This window comes from Mandrillus leucophaeus, unplaced genomic scaffold (assembly GCF_000951045.1).
Source record: "Mandrillus leucophaeus isolate KB7577 unplaced genomic scaffold, Mleu.le_1.0 Scaffold160, whole genome shotgun sequence".
NCBI lineage: Eukaryota > Metazoa > Chordata > Mammalia > Primates > Cercopithecidae > Mandrillus > Mandrillus leucophaeus.
This window is the reverse complement of record NW_012101588.1, coordinates 221,453-234,946: the sequence shown is the minus strand read 5'-3', so window position 1 is coordinate 234,946 and position 13,494 is coordinate 221,453. Positions and strand designations below refer to the sequence as shown.

At 38.6% G+C, this 13,494-nt stretch overlaps 1 pseudogene; it reads left to right on the top strand.

Moving 5' to 3' along the window:
- Positions 1-13,494, top strand: part of LOC105536568 — a 122,466-nt pseudogene that overhangs the window by 95,490 nt on the left and 13,482 nt on the right.

Here is a 13,494-nt window from a genome sequence, read left to right as displayed (position 1 = left end):
ATTTTTAGTAGAGACAGAGTTTCACCGTGTTAGCCAGGATGGTCTCGATCTCCTGACCTCGTGATCCGCCCGCCTCGGCCTCCCAAAGTGCTGCGATTACAAGCTTGAGCCACCGCGCCCCGCCGAGTATTCTTAACTTATGGTAATATAGTTATTTGCATAAGTGCAATAAGAAACTATTTTTAGATCAGGAGTGGTGACTAATGCCTGTAATCCCAGCACTTTGGGAGGCCAAGGCAGGTGGGTCACCTGAGACCAACCTGGCCAACATGGTGAAACCCCATCTCTACTAAAATACCAAAATTAGCTGGGTGTGGTGGTGGGCACCTGTAATCCCAGCTACTTAGGAGGCTGAGGCAGGAGAATTGCTTAAACACAGAGGGCAGAGGTTGCAGTGAGCCAAGATCATGCCATTGCTCTCCAACCTGGGTGACAGGAGTGAAATTACATCTCAAAAAAGACAAAAAAAAAAAAAAAAAAGAATCTGTTTTCATTTGTAACAGGACACAATTAGAGAAACTGGTTATTTTACCAAGACTTTAACTGGAATGGTGTGCTCTCCTTTAAGGAATCAAATGAGTTACAGAGTCAATAAAGCCCTTGGAAAAACTGGCTTCATATTCTGTGTATGCAGTGCCTATACAGGGTTTTTGATCTGTGCTAAGTGAAGAATGTCACTTTCTGACAGGCCCAGAAGCCCCAGGTTTATCTTGGAACCTCAAGAGGAGAGGAAATATACCCAACTCATAGATATTTGATGGCACAAATCCATAGCTGGGCTCAGCTTTTAAAAAGTCTTCTCTGAGATTCCTTCTATGGAACAAAGTTCCATTAAAGCCAATTAAAAAGCCTATGTAAAAATAATTATTCTTGCTGCAATGCACACAAATAATTAGGCCAAGTATAGTAAAGAAAACCAGTCCTACCGTGATTTGCCTTTAGTAAAATGGGAAACTGGAGAGAGAAAAACTACTATGTTTCAAAAACTACAGTACACCTATTGTTAGGATCTAGTCTTGCCTAATGTTTTTCAAGTCTTCAGAATAACGTTTTCTTTTCTTTCCTTCTTTTTTTCCATTTTTCCTAATTGGGAGTCACTGAAAACTAAGTTGTGCTTTCCTAAAGCCCTGTAAACTCAAACCAGACAAATTAAACTTCAGAAGAAAATCACAGCAACCTATTTACATACATAAGCCACTTTCATACCTGCCTACTGATGTGTGGGCTTCAGAGTAATGTGGCCTATATCAATTTTCCAGGATTGTTCTTTTGTTTGTTGTTGTTTTTCTCCCCTCATCTCATCGCCCTAATTTCTCTTCATAGGATGTGAGACTTCACAACTTGCTAAAAATGAACTTTTCGGACCTACCCCTCTGGGAATAAACCATCCTAGCCTAGCTGTAAGAGATCAGGTGTAAGAGATCAGAGACCAGAGACTCATTTTCTTCTAAAATGCTTTCTCCAAAAGATTTTTAAGAAGAAAAGGGGGAAAATGTGGAAGGAAAATATCTTGGGCCCTTTCAAGCTGGGAATTGCTCAGGGCAAATCTGCCTCCCATTCTATTCAAAGGTATCCTTCTGCTGCTCATTGAGATAGCAGCATATCTGATTGCCTCCTTTGGAAAGGCTAATCAGAAACTCAAAGGAATGCAACTGTTTGTTGTCTCTCACCTATCTGTGACCTGGAAGCCCCTTCCCTGTTTCCAGTCTTCTTGCCGTTGCTTCAAGTTGTCCTGCCTTTCCACACCATACCAATCAATGTACTTCTTACATATTTTGATTGATGTCTCATGTCTCTCTAAAATGTATAAAACTAAGCTTTGCCCCGACCACCTTGGTCACATGTTGTCAGGGCTTCCTGAGGCTGTGTCATAGGCCCACATCCTCGACCTTGGCAAAATAAACTTTTTAAATTAACTGATACATGTCTCAGATTTGGGGGGTTCACAATATCCATGAGTATATCTATAAAAAGTTTTTTATGTTTTCTTCGAAATTACAATATCCACTGTATAGAGCACCATAGACATAAGTAACTCCATTTTAGAAGAAGACCTCACCTTATACTTTAAATGGCATCATATCAGTGGGACCAGATGTTTGTCTAATCAATAGAGCCTATACCCAACAAGACTGAGGTGTAAGATAGCCCTCATCATAGGATGCAAGGATGGTACGAAGAACAGGACTTCATCAGTTCAACACAGTCATCTCATTAGACACTGTCCTGCGGTCACTCTTGGGCAGCACCCAGCATCTGCTGCTAAAGGCTCTGCCCAAATCAAGAACTTTCCCTTGCAAGACTTTGACAAGTGCCTGGATTAGTCCAAGACACTCTCCTTGTCCGTTTTGCTATCCTTGGACTGGTTCATTAACATCTTTCCCTATACTACACAGTTTTCTCTCGATGTTAAATGTCACTCTGATGTGGAAATTTTAACCTATCACTTGCATATATTAATTATACTACTATGTATGGTTTACCATATTGACTAACTTGTAGATCAGCTTGAGCCTGTGTGCTCTTGGCTGTAACTGCCAGGTAAAGAGATAATACTTAGGAGAGTTGCCTTCTTGGGAACTCCCTGTAGCTTGTGGCTTTTATGAATAAATAAGCATCAATGAAAGCCTGACCTTATAAAAGGATACAAACATGCCTGGATCTGATTATGTCTGACCTTGTACGTCTCATGACATCCACAGTCAATGAACATGTCTATTTTAGTCTCTGAATAGGCCTGGAAAGGAAAGGTATACACAAATACTTGATAAGTGGAAAAAATAAATGTCTGCAATTTGGATACATACCAATACCTTCCTTCTGTTTATTAATTGTTTAAGTTTTGCTTTAGTCCTATGCAACTAAAACTTGCTTATGGTATGTCCGTCTTCTGTTTTTTTTTTTGCAATTATTTGGCATAGATACAATGGATACAATTTTTTGCAATTATTTTTATTTTGTTTGTTTTAGTCTACTATTCCTCAGATAATGAGAGCTCTATCTAAATATGCAATCTTTCAGGAGACAAAGTAAAGTATTATCCATGTCTGCAGCTTTTGAACTTCAGAGAGATGGTTACTTTCTGGCATCTGATAGATCTCTCCATTGTCATTCTACTGAAATAAATCGCTTCTGTCTTTAATCATGAGTCTGTATCTGAACCATTGGAGTGTACAACAAACAGTAATTTCCACATGTGTTGTTTTCAAGGATTTTCTTTGCTCTGCCCTACTTCAGCAAGAACTTTGTTATTTATGGACCATATTTTCTAAAATATAGAGCCATATAACTTTATTCACTTCTCCCTTGTCCCCTTTCTTGCCTTTTGGTTTCCTGATAATTTTAAACCATACATTGATGTTAAGAGAGGTTTACTAGGAGGGTGAAGACACATGAGCAGAGTGCTCACTAAGTAGAAGGAAAGTCAGAATCTTCCCCGGGGTTCTCAGTGGCAAGGTATGGCCAAGGGGTTAAGCTAAGGTGGACCAATGTCAGAAAGTTCCAGTTATACTGTATTGCAGTGAGGACAGAAGAGCTCTCGCTTGTCAGCAGTCATTTCTGGCTGCTTTTTCCAACTTCCTATAATACAAAATGTTCCAGGCATGCCATGAAAAACAGAAAGAAAACAACTCCATGTGGAAGCCTTCCAAACATTCGGGGCCTAATGACTAAGACGTTAGGAGAGAGGTGAGAGACTTGGGTCAAGAAAGGAAAAAGAAACAATATTCCCAAAAAAAGAAAGCATCTAGGGTGGAAAATCATGGGATAAAACCACACTATTGTGTGAGCCACGGGAGGCTGTCTGCTGATCTCTGAGGGCCACGCATACTTTGGGGCAGAGGGGAAGGGGCGTACTTTTATTTATAATTCCTTCTAAATTTTCTAAAACTAAATGTATTGATGTAATATTTTCTGTTCTATCCTTGTTTTTACTGTAAAAATGTTAATGTGAGGATTTTGCAGGAAATGTGATTTATAATCTTATTCACAGTCCAGGAAATGGCAAGATACTTCCTTGAAATGATTAAATATTTCTCATAGTTAAATGCTCTAAAAATCAAACTCCATAGAATGAAAGTTCTTGTATTAAATCATAAAACATCACAATGATAGTTAATTTCCCTGTGTTCAAAACAGTAATTCGTTAGTAGTTACATAAATCAAATGATCACACACCACTCTTGACATAGTTTTAATTGTAATATTATTTTGTCTTTTGGATTCCCACAATAACTTACAGAATTGATTGCTTCCTTAAAGGCAAGAGTTTATGTAACAGAACCATTTTTATTCTAACATGTACGTTTCAAAGGCAAATCAAGAAAAAAATTGTTTTATTTCTATTACTGTTATTACTATATTTTTAAAGCTTTTTAAACTTCATTCAGAAATTCTCTATTTCTGATGAGCAGAAAAAAAATCTGATGTAGAATGTCCTTTTCACTAGACTACATCTTTTTTATTTTTTTTAATCTTGATTTTCAAGAATTTAAGGACAAAGATCCTACCCCTTCCTCAGAATTGGCCCTAACTTTAGCCCTTTCTTTTACGAAAGAGGCATGAAAAGTAGATTTTATAGTCTTTACTTCCATTCTTATTCAACATTCAGAAAACCAAAATTCCTTAAATGACTACAGGATTGCATTAAACATGTAACCTACCCTGTCTAATGTGTTAATAAATGATAACAATAAATTGCTACAGAGGTTATCAGAGTGGTTGTTAGATCCCTCACTCCTCAATCCACTGATATCTGACTTTCACTCCGCCCACTGCATATGAGCTCATGTATTGATCTCAAATATTTTACAATTATAATCTGGTGGTATCTTCTTAATCTTCTACTTTTGTGGGTTTCCTATAGCACTTGACAAGTAGTAACAATAATGTTTAGCATTTAAGAGAAGCAGCATTGATTAAAATTTTTATCTCTTTAAAATTCTCTCCTAAAAAAGATCGCTGTAATAGTAAGACTTAGTTTTCCAGAACTAAACCAGATTATTCACACCTCCATCATTTCTGCCTCATGTGTCCTGTGGCCTGTTTGTCCCCTGATTGTTCAGAATGTGGCTCCTGCTCCTAATTTTCACTCTGGAATGTGAATTTCCATATTTGGTTATTCTTTTTTAGTGTCTGTGCTGTTCTATTTACTTGCATGCTGTTGACACAAATGTCCCCATGTCTTTCTGGGCAATCTCATTGGGTGACTTAAAGATTCATCTTAAATGACTCCTAGACCTACATCTCTTGTCATAGGTTCTTTCTTTTGTACAGTCTAAATATGTATTTCCAACTGTCTGTAATTTGTTTCATCCTGAAGGCGTTTACAGTTATTTCAATATTGAATCAAATATTAAAGGTACTTCTTCTACATGTACAAATTCATAATGCATTCCATTCTGTGGATTTGAGAAAGTTAATTAAACTTCTTCCCCTGGTTATCTCATCACCAGTTGTTGAATTTTAGAAAACATAAATATCTTCACACTCTGGTCTTTTTTTTTTTTTTTTTTTTTTTGAGATAGAGTCTCACATTGTTGCCAAGGCTGAAGGATAATGGCATGATCTAGGCTCACTGCAACCTCCACCTCCCAGGTTCAAGTGATTCTCCTGCCTCAGCCTCCCGAGTAGCTGGGATTACAGGCGCCCACCACCACACCCAACTAATTTTTTGTATTTTTAGTACAGATGGGATTTCACCATGTTGGCCAGGCTGGTCTCAAACTCCTGACTTCATGATTTGCCCGCCTTGGCCTCCCAAAGTGCTGGAATTACAGGCTCTGGCCATCCTTAAAGGTCCATTCACTTATGGCTCCCTCAGACTCAATTTTCCCCAGTCTTACCTTCCTTTTTGTTTCTGGTCTGTCTCCTAGAAAGTAGGCAGGATGCGGAAGAGTTAAGAACAGAACTGAAGACATTTACATTTTTCTCCTGCCCAGGACTTTCAGTTTAATACCTTTTTGTTATACCTCATTTTAAATGGGAATATATAACACAACTAAAACAGAATCTTGATTAGAGATTCGAAGTCTTCCTTCATCTGCAATAGAGCTTTAATAGAAAAGTTTCTTGAATGATATACTCCATTCTGTTGAATACATGTTTTTCTAACTTAAAGGTAATAAGGAGTAAGAAAGCCACATAAGTACAATGTGGAGATATTGATAGGCTGTTCCCAATCTGCAGTAGTGAATACAGGGTAAATACCACAGGTTTTCTAGAAAACTGACTGCTAAAAGTCAAAGAAACTTTAAAAAATAAAAATGGTTTTTTATTCCATCAGTCAAATGGGAAACACTCTGATATATTTATTATTTGTTTATTTAAAAGCAGTATTTGTATAAGTGCTATATTTCAGGGATATAGAATATCTATAACTAACAGACAAGTTATTTTTAGGGAAAAACTAATCAAAATGCTTTATTAATAAGCTATTGTTGAGAACTCTTGTACTGAAATTTAACCTCAGCCCTCACCCCTTTAACTGCCTTTTCTATATTTGGGACACAAAGAAAAATCATAAGCCAGAAAGAATAACAGAAGACAAACTAGGAGTTTCCTCCTTAGGGTTAGCAGATACACACAGAGGACTAAACATCACACATTTAACTAGGAGGGAGCTGACTAGAAACTCACTCTTAGCTTAAACTCTGAAAACAAGAATTCCAGAGCAATCATTATAACAGCAGGGCACACCAACAGGAATTCATTTTGAAAAACAGAAGAATGTTCTAGAAGTAAAATAGTTTGTGTTCTCAGTCCAAATTATGGGAAAATAAAAATGAGAAATAAATTCAAAAGTTAAGAGAATATATTTTAAAAAGGAAAGCATAAATGAATCATTAAAAAGGAAAGCTATATTTGAGGGCTTAAAGCTCTGTTATGAGAAAAAAAAAATGAACTGGGCTATAAAAAATTGAATCAATGATGTGGAGGAAATAGTAAGTCCACTCAGGATGCAGGTTAAAATGTGACCAATGCTGAGATAACAGAGAGCAAAAAGAAAGAGAATAAAAAGTCCACATAAATACATTTGAGTTTGCTTAACAAGAAAACAGAAGCAATGGTTTAGAAGCAATAATCAAAGAAATAATAGAAGAGTGTTTTTCTGAGATGAAGAAAAATCAGGAAATTTACATAATGGTAAATTCACATAAAACGGTCTTTTAAATCAGGTCTTTACATAATAAAGGACTATATTGTACAAATGGAAAACAAAAATATTCAAAACTTCTGTTGCAGTATGTAGCTATAGCTATTGCTTCAAAATATACAGTCCACAAATACCAGCAGCATACAACAATAAGAATTTTTTTCTCACAGATCTGCACATCTACCAGTAAAGCTCTGTGATCTCAGCTGGGTTCACTCACATGTCTGGGAGTCATCTGGATTTAGCAGGGTAACTCTGCTTCACTCCACAGGCCTGGCTTTCTCAGGTGTGCTCCACCTCTCATTCTGAGACCCAGGCTGAAGGGCAGCAGCCTCCTGGGACAGAAAGGGGTCAAAACAAGCAAGCATACAAGTCCCTGCTTGCACCCCACTTCTTAACATTCTACCCACATGGCTGAACTCCTTCAAGGACATTTTATATATGTATCAGCACTACCCAGTGAAGTCAATGAGAGCTGCCATTTCTCATAGGAACTCTAGTTTAAAAAAAAAAAAAAATTGAGCCTTATTCGTAACTAGAAGAGAATGCCTATGTTCTTTGACAAAATTAAAAAAAAAAACAAAACACTAATCCATGTATTCATATATGCATTTAAAAACTCTATCAAGTTAATACTTATGGTTTCTATTATCCTATTTCTAAATCAAATGTAATGCATAAATAAAGTTATTTGCAAAGGAGATAGTTTGAATTTTGTCCTCACTGAACAAAGAGGTAAATCTTAGTTCTGTTCTTTCTTTTCCCAATGTATTATCCCTCCTTTTCCTCCACATTTATCTGTAAGTATAAAAGTATGCATTTTTACTTTAGTACGATTTAGAATTATATCACCTCTGTGACTCACCACTCATGTCTAGCAGAAGATACGCAATTTTGGTTAAATCACTCCCAAAGTAATAAGCCTAAAGTCTTTTCTGGCTTTCAGGAAGCCTAGAGATCAATGACCTGCTAATGAAATGCCATTTGTGTAACAATCCCTGGGTCTCTTATGAGTGTTTCCAATAAATGAAATTCAACAACATTGCAAAATGAAAAGTGGTATCACAAGAAAGGATGTTGGGAATTCCAGATGATGTGTGTGCGTGCGCATGTGTGTGTACTGCATTTGCTTAGATAATTGTTGGAGTTTGATAGACAGTTTGACATCTTTTAAAAAGTAATAATGTATAGAAAGTACAAGTCAGAAGAGGAGATGAAGGAAAATAGAGACTTTCCTGTACTGTTAGTAGACATTTCGATGGATGCAAACATTCTAGGGAAAAATATGACAATGCTTAGTGAACATTAGTATGAATTGGTTTTACCTGATGAGGTTTAAAAATTTAAAACTACATGAAGTTTGCAGAAGGTTGAATTTTACTGGCCAGTTTAAAATGCATTATATCAAGTAAGCAAAATTATTATATTCTAAAATAAGAATACTATTCCCAATAGCTCCAGTTACAATAGATACTCTTTATATATATAATGCTATAGTAGGAATAGGTGTATGCAGGTAAAATAAATAACACTGGAAGCCAAGAAAGAGATTCTCTTATAGATTCTGAACTGGAAACAGTATTAAGGTAGAAAATAAGATTGTGGGCAACAGGGCTTGGACATTAAATCAAGGTAATTTATTGACCTTGAATGTACAAAAGCACTTTGAACGTGATACATTCTAGTCAAGGTCAAAATTCTCATTGATCTATATTGCCTCACCTGTTCTGCTAGACACTTTGAAATAATTACGAACACATTTTTACATGTGCCAAGCTGATTACAGATAAGTGAAACTGAAGTGGATGCTATTACAAGAATGTAGTCCCTTTTCAAAGATACAGCTGCTACTCAGAAATAGTGTTTTTGTTGCCATAAAGGAGTAAAGACCCAGTGGGCTAGGTTTTGGGTTTTTCAAGAAAATATAGAAGAAACAAAGTTTGCCTTGAATTTCCTAATTTTTAAAGGTATTTGGTTTTACTTGGGAATTCAGGAACACAAACTCAATTTAGTAATATTACTCAGTATATGATGAACAATTCTAATCCATTCTGTGAGACCTAGTTCTTATTTATAAATTTCATGTTTATATTTTATTAGATTTCATTTTAATACAATTTAAGTATTGCATTTTATTTTTCCCTTCATCATCTTCTGGGTACATACACCTTTCTATTCCTTAGGTACCTCTCTAATGTTTTGGATATATACCTGTGGTATAGATTGTTATAAAATACATGGATATTTACCAAATAGGCAATGTACTTTTGTATATTTTTTCAAATTTACTTTAAATGGTAATAAGCTATTAATAATCTTTAGCAAAATTAACATTTTATTTTTAATCTACGTTAGGACCCCTTTGAAGAACCCTGTATGTCTAAACCACTTTCATTCTACTGGTACTGTCATGGACCACCTTGTGTCCTCCCAAAAACATATGTTGAAATTTTACCCTCCAGAACCTTTGAATGTGACTTTATTTGGAAGTAGCGTTATTACAGACTTAATTAAATTAAGGCAAGATCATTAAGGTGGGCCCTAATCCAATATGTTTGATATCTTTTATAAAAGGGGGAAATTTGGGCACAAAGATGGAGGAGAACACCACAGGAATAGAAAGGCAGAGACTGGGGTGACACATCTATAAGCCAAATGCCAAAGATTGCTGGCAAATCACCAAAGCTGGAAGAGAGGCATGGAACAGATGCTCCCTCACAGCCCTCAGAAGGAATCAACCTCACCGACACTTTGATTTCACACTTCATGGAATGGGTTCAAAGCAACCAGAGTTGCTTCTTTCCAACCCCAAAACAAAAATTAAGAAAACGAGTAAGAAGAAGTAAAGCAGTTGAAACAGAAAGAAAGAAGGAGAAAACTATGAGGGAGGGGAAGTAGGCGCATGAGAGAACGAGAGTTATTGCCACGTTGGTGTATTTTGTTCAGTACTTCATCGATGCCACGCCCAAATAACTGAAAGAGGCGGCCGCTGTGAGCTCCCTGGTCCATCAAGAGATTCAATGCTCTTTAGCGTGTCTCACTTGTTAATAAACATTTGTTTTCTTTAAATAAAGAAAAATACTTATTTGATTTCCTGATTTCTTCTGCAGGTCATTTCAATATCAGAATAAAGAGCAATAATGTGTGATAATGGCTGAAAGCAGGAAGTCCTCCACAGTCATGAGGATGAGAGGTCAGTTCATTTGAAAAGAAAGGTGAGTACATTTTCTTCTTCCTCCTCCTTCTCCACTCCTCCCCCTCCTCTCACTCCACCTCCTCCTCTTTTCCGTCTTTAATTTATGAGACCAGAGAAGGAAGGCACTATGGCGTAGTGACATTGAATTCTGAGTTAGGACAGGATTTGATTACTAATTAGCCACGTCAACTTGAGTATATTATTTCACCTCTTGGGTTTCATTTTTTGTAGTTGTTCAAAAAATAAGGAGATTGGATTTACAAAATCACATCTACCCCTATGACCCTGAAAATGGGATATTTGAAATATTATTTTATATTTAAGGAAGAGATGGGAAGTCTAAGCAATCCTTATGATCTTGGCTTCTTATTCTGCAGGGTGACCATGGCCCAGGTCTCTAATTTCTGGACTGAAGCCTTGTAAAATAGAAATACTGTGGCTTTTTAATCCTCAGTAACAGTCGAATAGGAACAAAAAAATCCTTATTTTATGTTTTTATGTTTTTGAGAAAGAGTCTCACTGTGCCATCCAGATTGGAGTTCAGTGGTGCGATCTCAGCTCACTCCAACCAACCTCTGCCTCCTGGGTTCGAGCAATTCTAGTGCCTCAGCCTCCCAAGTAGCTGGGACTACAATTGTGCACCACCATGCCCAGCTAATTTTTGTAAAAAATTATTAGCTTTATTCTTAAATTTTCCATGTTTGGGGGGACATGGTCTATATTTTCCTCAGACTCTGAAAATTTTTTTTAATGTGCAAAAGTTACAGTTCCTTTTCTACGGTTTCTTTTAAAATGTGGATCAAGAGTCTCATTGTTTAGAAAGAGAGGTGGCCTGGATTTCAATGGAAATTACGTGTCTTTTTAGATATGCAAAGGTTCCACTAAGTATATGAAGATTTAAAGGGATGTATGACAGTTTAAAAACTGTTTCCTGTGCTGTGTTGGTGACTAGGTATTAAGAGGTTAATAATAACAATTTAGCTCTCCAAAGATTCTGATCACAAGTGTTAAACGGGAAGGGAAACAAACACCCTAGTTATTGTATTCTTGATAATGATTTGCAATATTGTTTTTAGTATCACTGCAAACCTCTATAAATATGATTTTAAAAAGTATTTCTTTAGGTTGGAATTACTTCTGTGCATTGACTTATCTTCCTGGGTTTCATTAGCCATACATGTTATACTTTCTTCCTTACCAGTGTTTATCTCAAACTCTTGAGATTAAAGTGCAGCCTCAGGAGGGAGCGAGGAGCTTCAGGACTCTCGCTGACCTCCAGCACAGCGTAGCTGCCTTATGGAAAAGTGGCCACACTGTTTTCTACACTGGTCCCTACCCCTGCTACTCCTCACTGGGCAGAGCACAGGCCCCCTGGCCCTGCCTGAACATATTAGTCAGTGTTGGCTCTGTACTTCTCTGGGGAGGAAATCCCGGAGACAGCCCACAGCCCCTCTGCCATTGCAGCTGCAGCAGGACTGCCCTTACTGGCTTGGACTGCAGAAGGAACAAAGGGACCCGGTCACTTCCCTGGCACCTCCAGCACACAACAGAGGTTATATGGAAAGAATTCCAGTCCCTCTTCCCTGTGAGCTCCCACCTGCTACTCTTCACCAGGCAGGGCTCCTGGCTTGGGCCCAGAGTGCAGGCACCTCACACTCAGCTGAACATTTCCACTGGCAGCAGCTCCTTGTTTTTGTGCGATGGAACTCCCAGAGGCAACTGAAAGCCCATCTGCCACTGCCACAGCCACTGCAGTCGTATTGCCCTTGCTGTCTGTGGACTGGGGAAGGAACAAAGATCCTGAGTGCTTTATTCACACCCCAGCAGGCCCCAGCCACCCTATGGAAAACAGGCCAGTGTGTCTTCCCTGCACGCCCCTGATGCCCCACTCCTCACCAGGCAGGGCCCTCTGGCTTGAGCTCACAATGCAGCCACCACACCCTGACTGATTCTTCCGATTGGCAGTAGCTCTAAGTTTCTCTGGAGTGGAGCCCCAAGGGACGGGCAAAAAGTCCACTCCCGTGGCCACTGACAAGGTTCCTGCCCCTGCCGCTCCCAAGCTGTGCAGTGAACACAAAGCCTGAGCTTGCCCCAGGGCTGCGGTGCACAGCCCAGGAGTGCTAAGCTGAGATCTGCAGCCAGCACTCAAGTGGGAGAGGAGCTGGCATCCTCAGGGTACTGAGAGGGAGCGTGGCTCTAAATGCGAGAAAATGCAGAGGAGCCACGTGACTGAGCCAGAGCCCACTCCCAGGCCATTTATGAGCCATCTGTGAGTTTGCAGCCCAAACTTTAAAATCAAAAATACTTTGTTAGTATACTCCCCTGTAAAACTATGGATGGAAATTTAGCCACAAATAAAGACCTTGCACACCACTTTGGCCCTCTGAAAACATCCAGAAATGAAATCCACTGACTGTACTCAAATTACATCACAGTTAAAGGAACATCAGCCCACACAAATGAGAAAGAACCAGCACAAGAATTCTGGCAACTCTAAAAGCCAAACTGTCTCCGTATCTCCAAATGACCACACTAGCTCCTAGCTCCCCAGCACTGGTTCCTAACCAGAAAGAAATGGCTGAAGTGACAGACATAGGATTCAGAATCTGGATGGCAGCAAAGAGCATTGAGTGAAATTAAGGAGAAAGTTGAAACCCATCCCAAGGAATCTAAGGAGTGAGTAAAATGATTCAAGAGATGACAGACAAAAAAGACATTTGAAGAAGAACCAAGCCTATCTGGTAGAGCTAAAAAATCTCACTGTAAGAATTTCATGGTACAATCAGAAGTTTTAACAGCAGAATAGACCCAGCTGAGGAAAGAATCTCAGAGCTTGAATACCATTTTTCAAATTAACGTTGTCAGACAAAAATAAAGAACAAAGAAGTGACCGGGCGTGGGGGCTCACACCTGTAATCAAAGCACTTTGGGAGGCCAAGGTGGGTGGATCACGAGGTCAAGAGATCGAGACAATCCTGGCCAACATGGTGAAACCCCATCTCTACTAAAAATACAAAAATTAGCTGGGCATGGTGGCACGTGCCTGCAGTCCCAGCTACTTGGGAGGCTGAGGCAGGAGAATCACTTGAACCTGGGAGGTGGAGGTTGCAGTTAGCCGAGATCATGCCACTGCACTCTAGCCTGG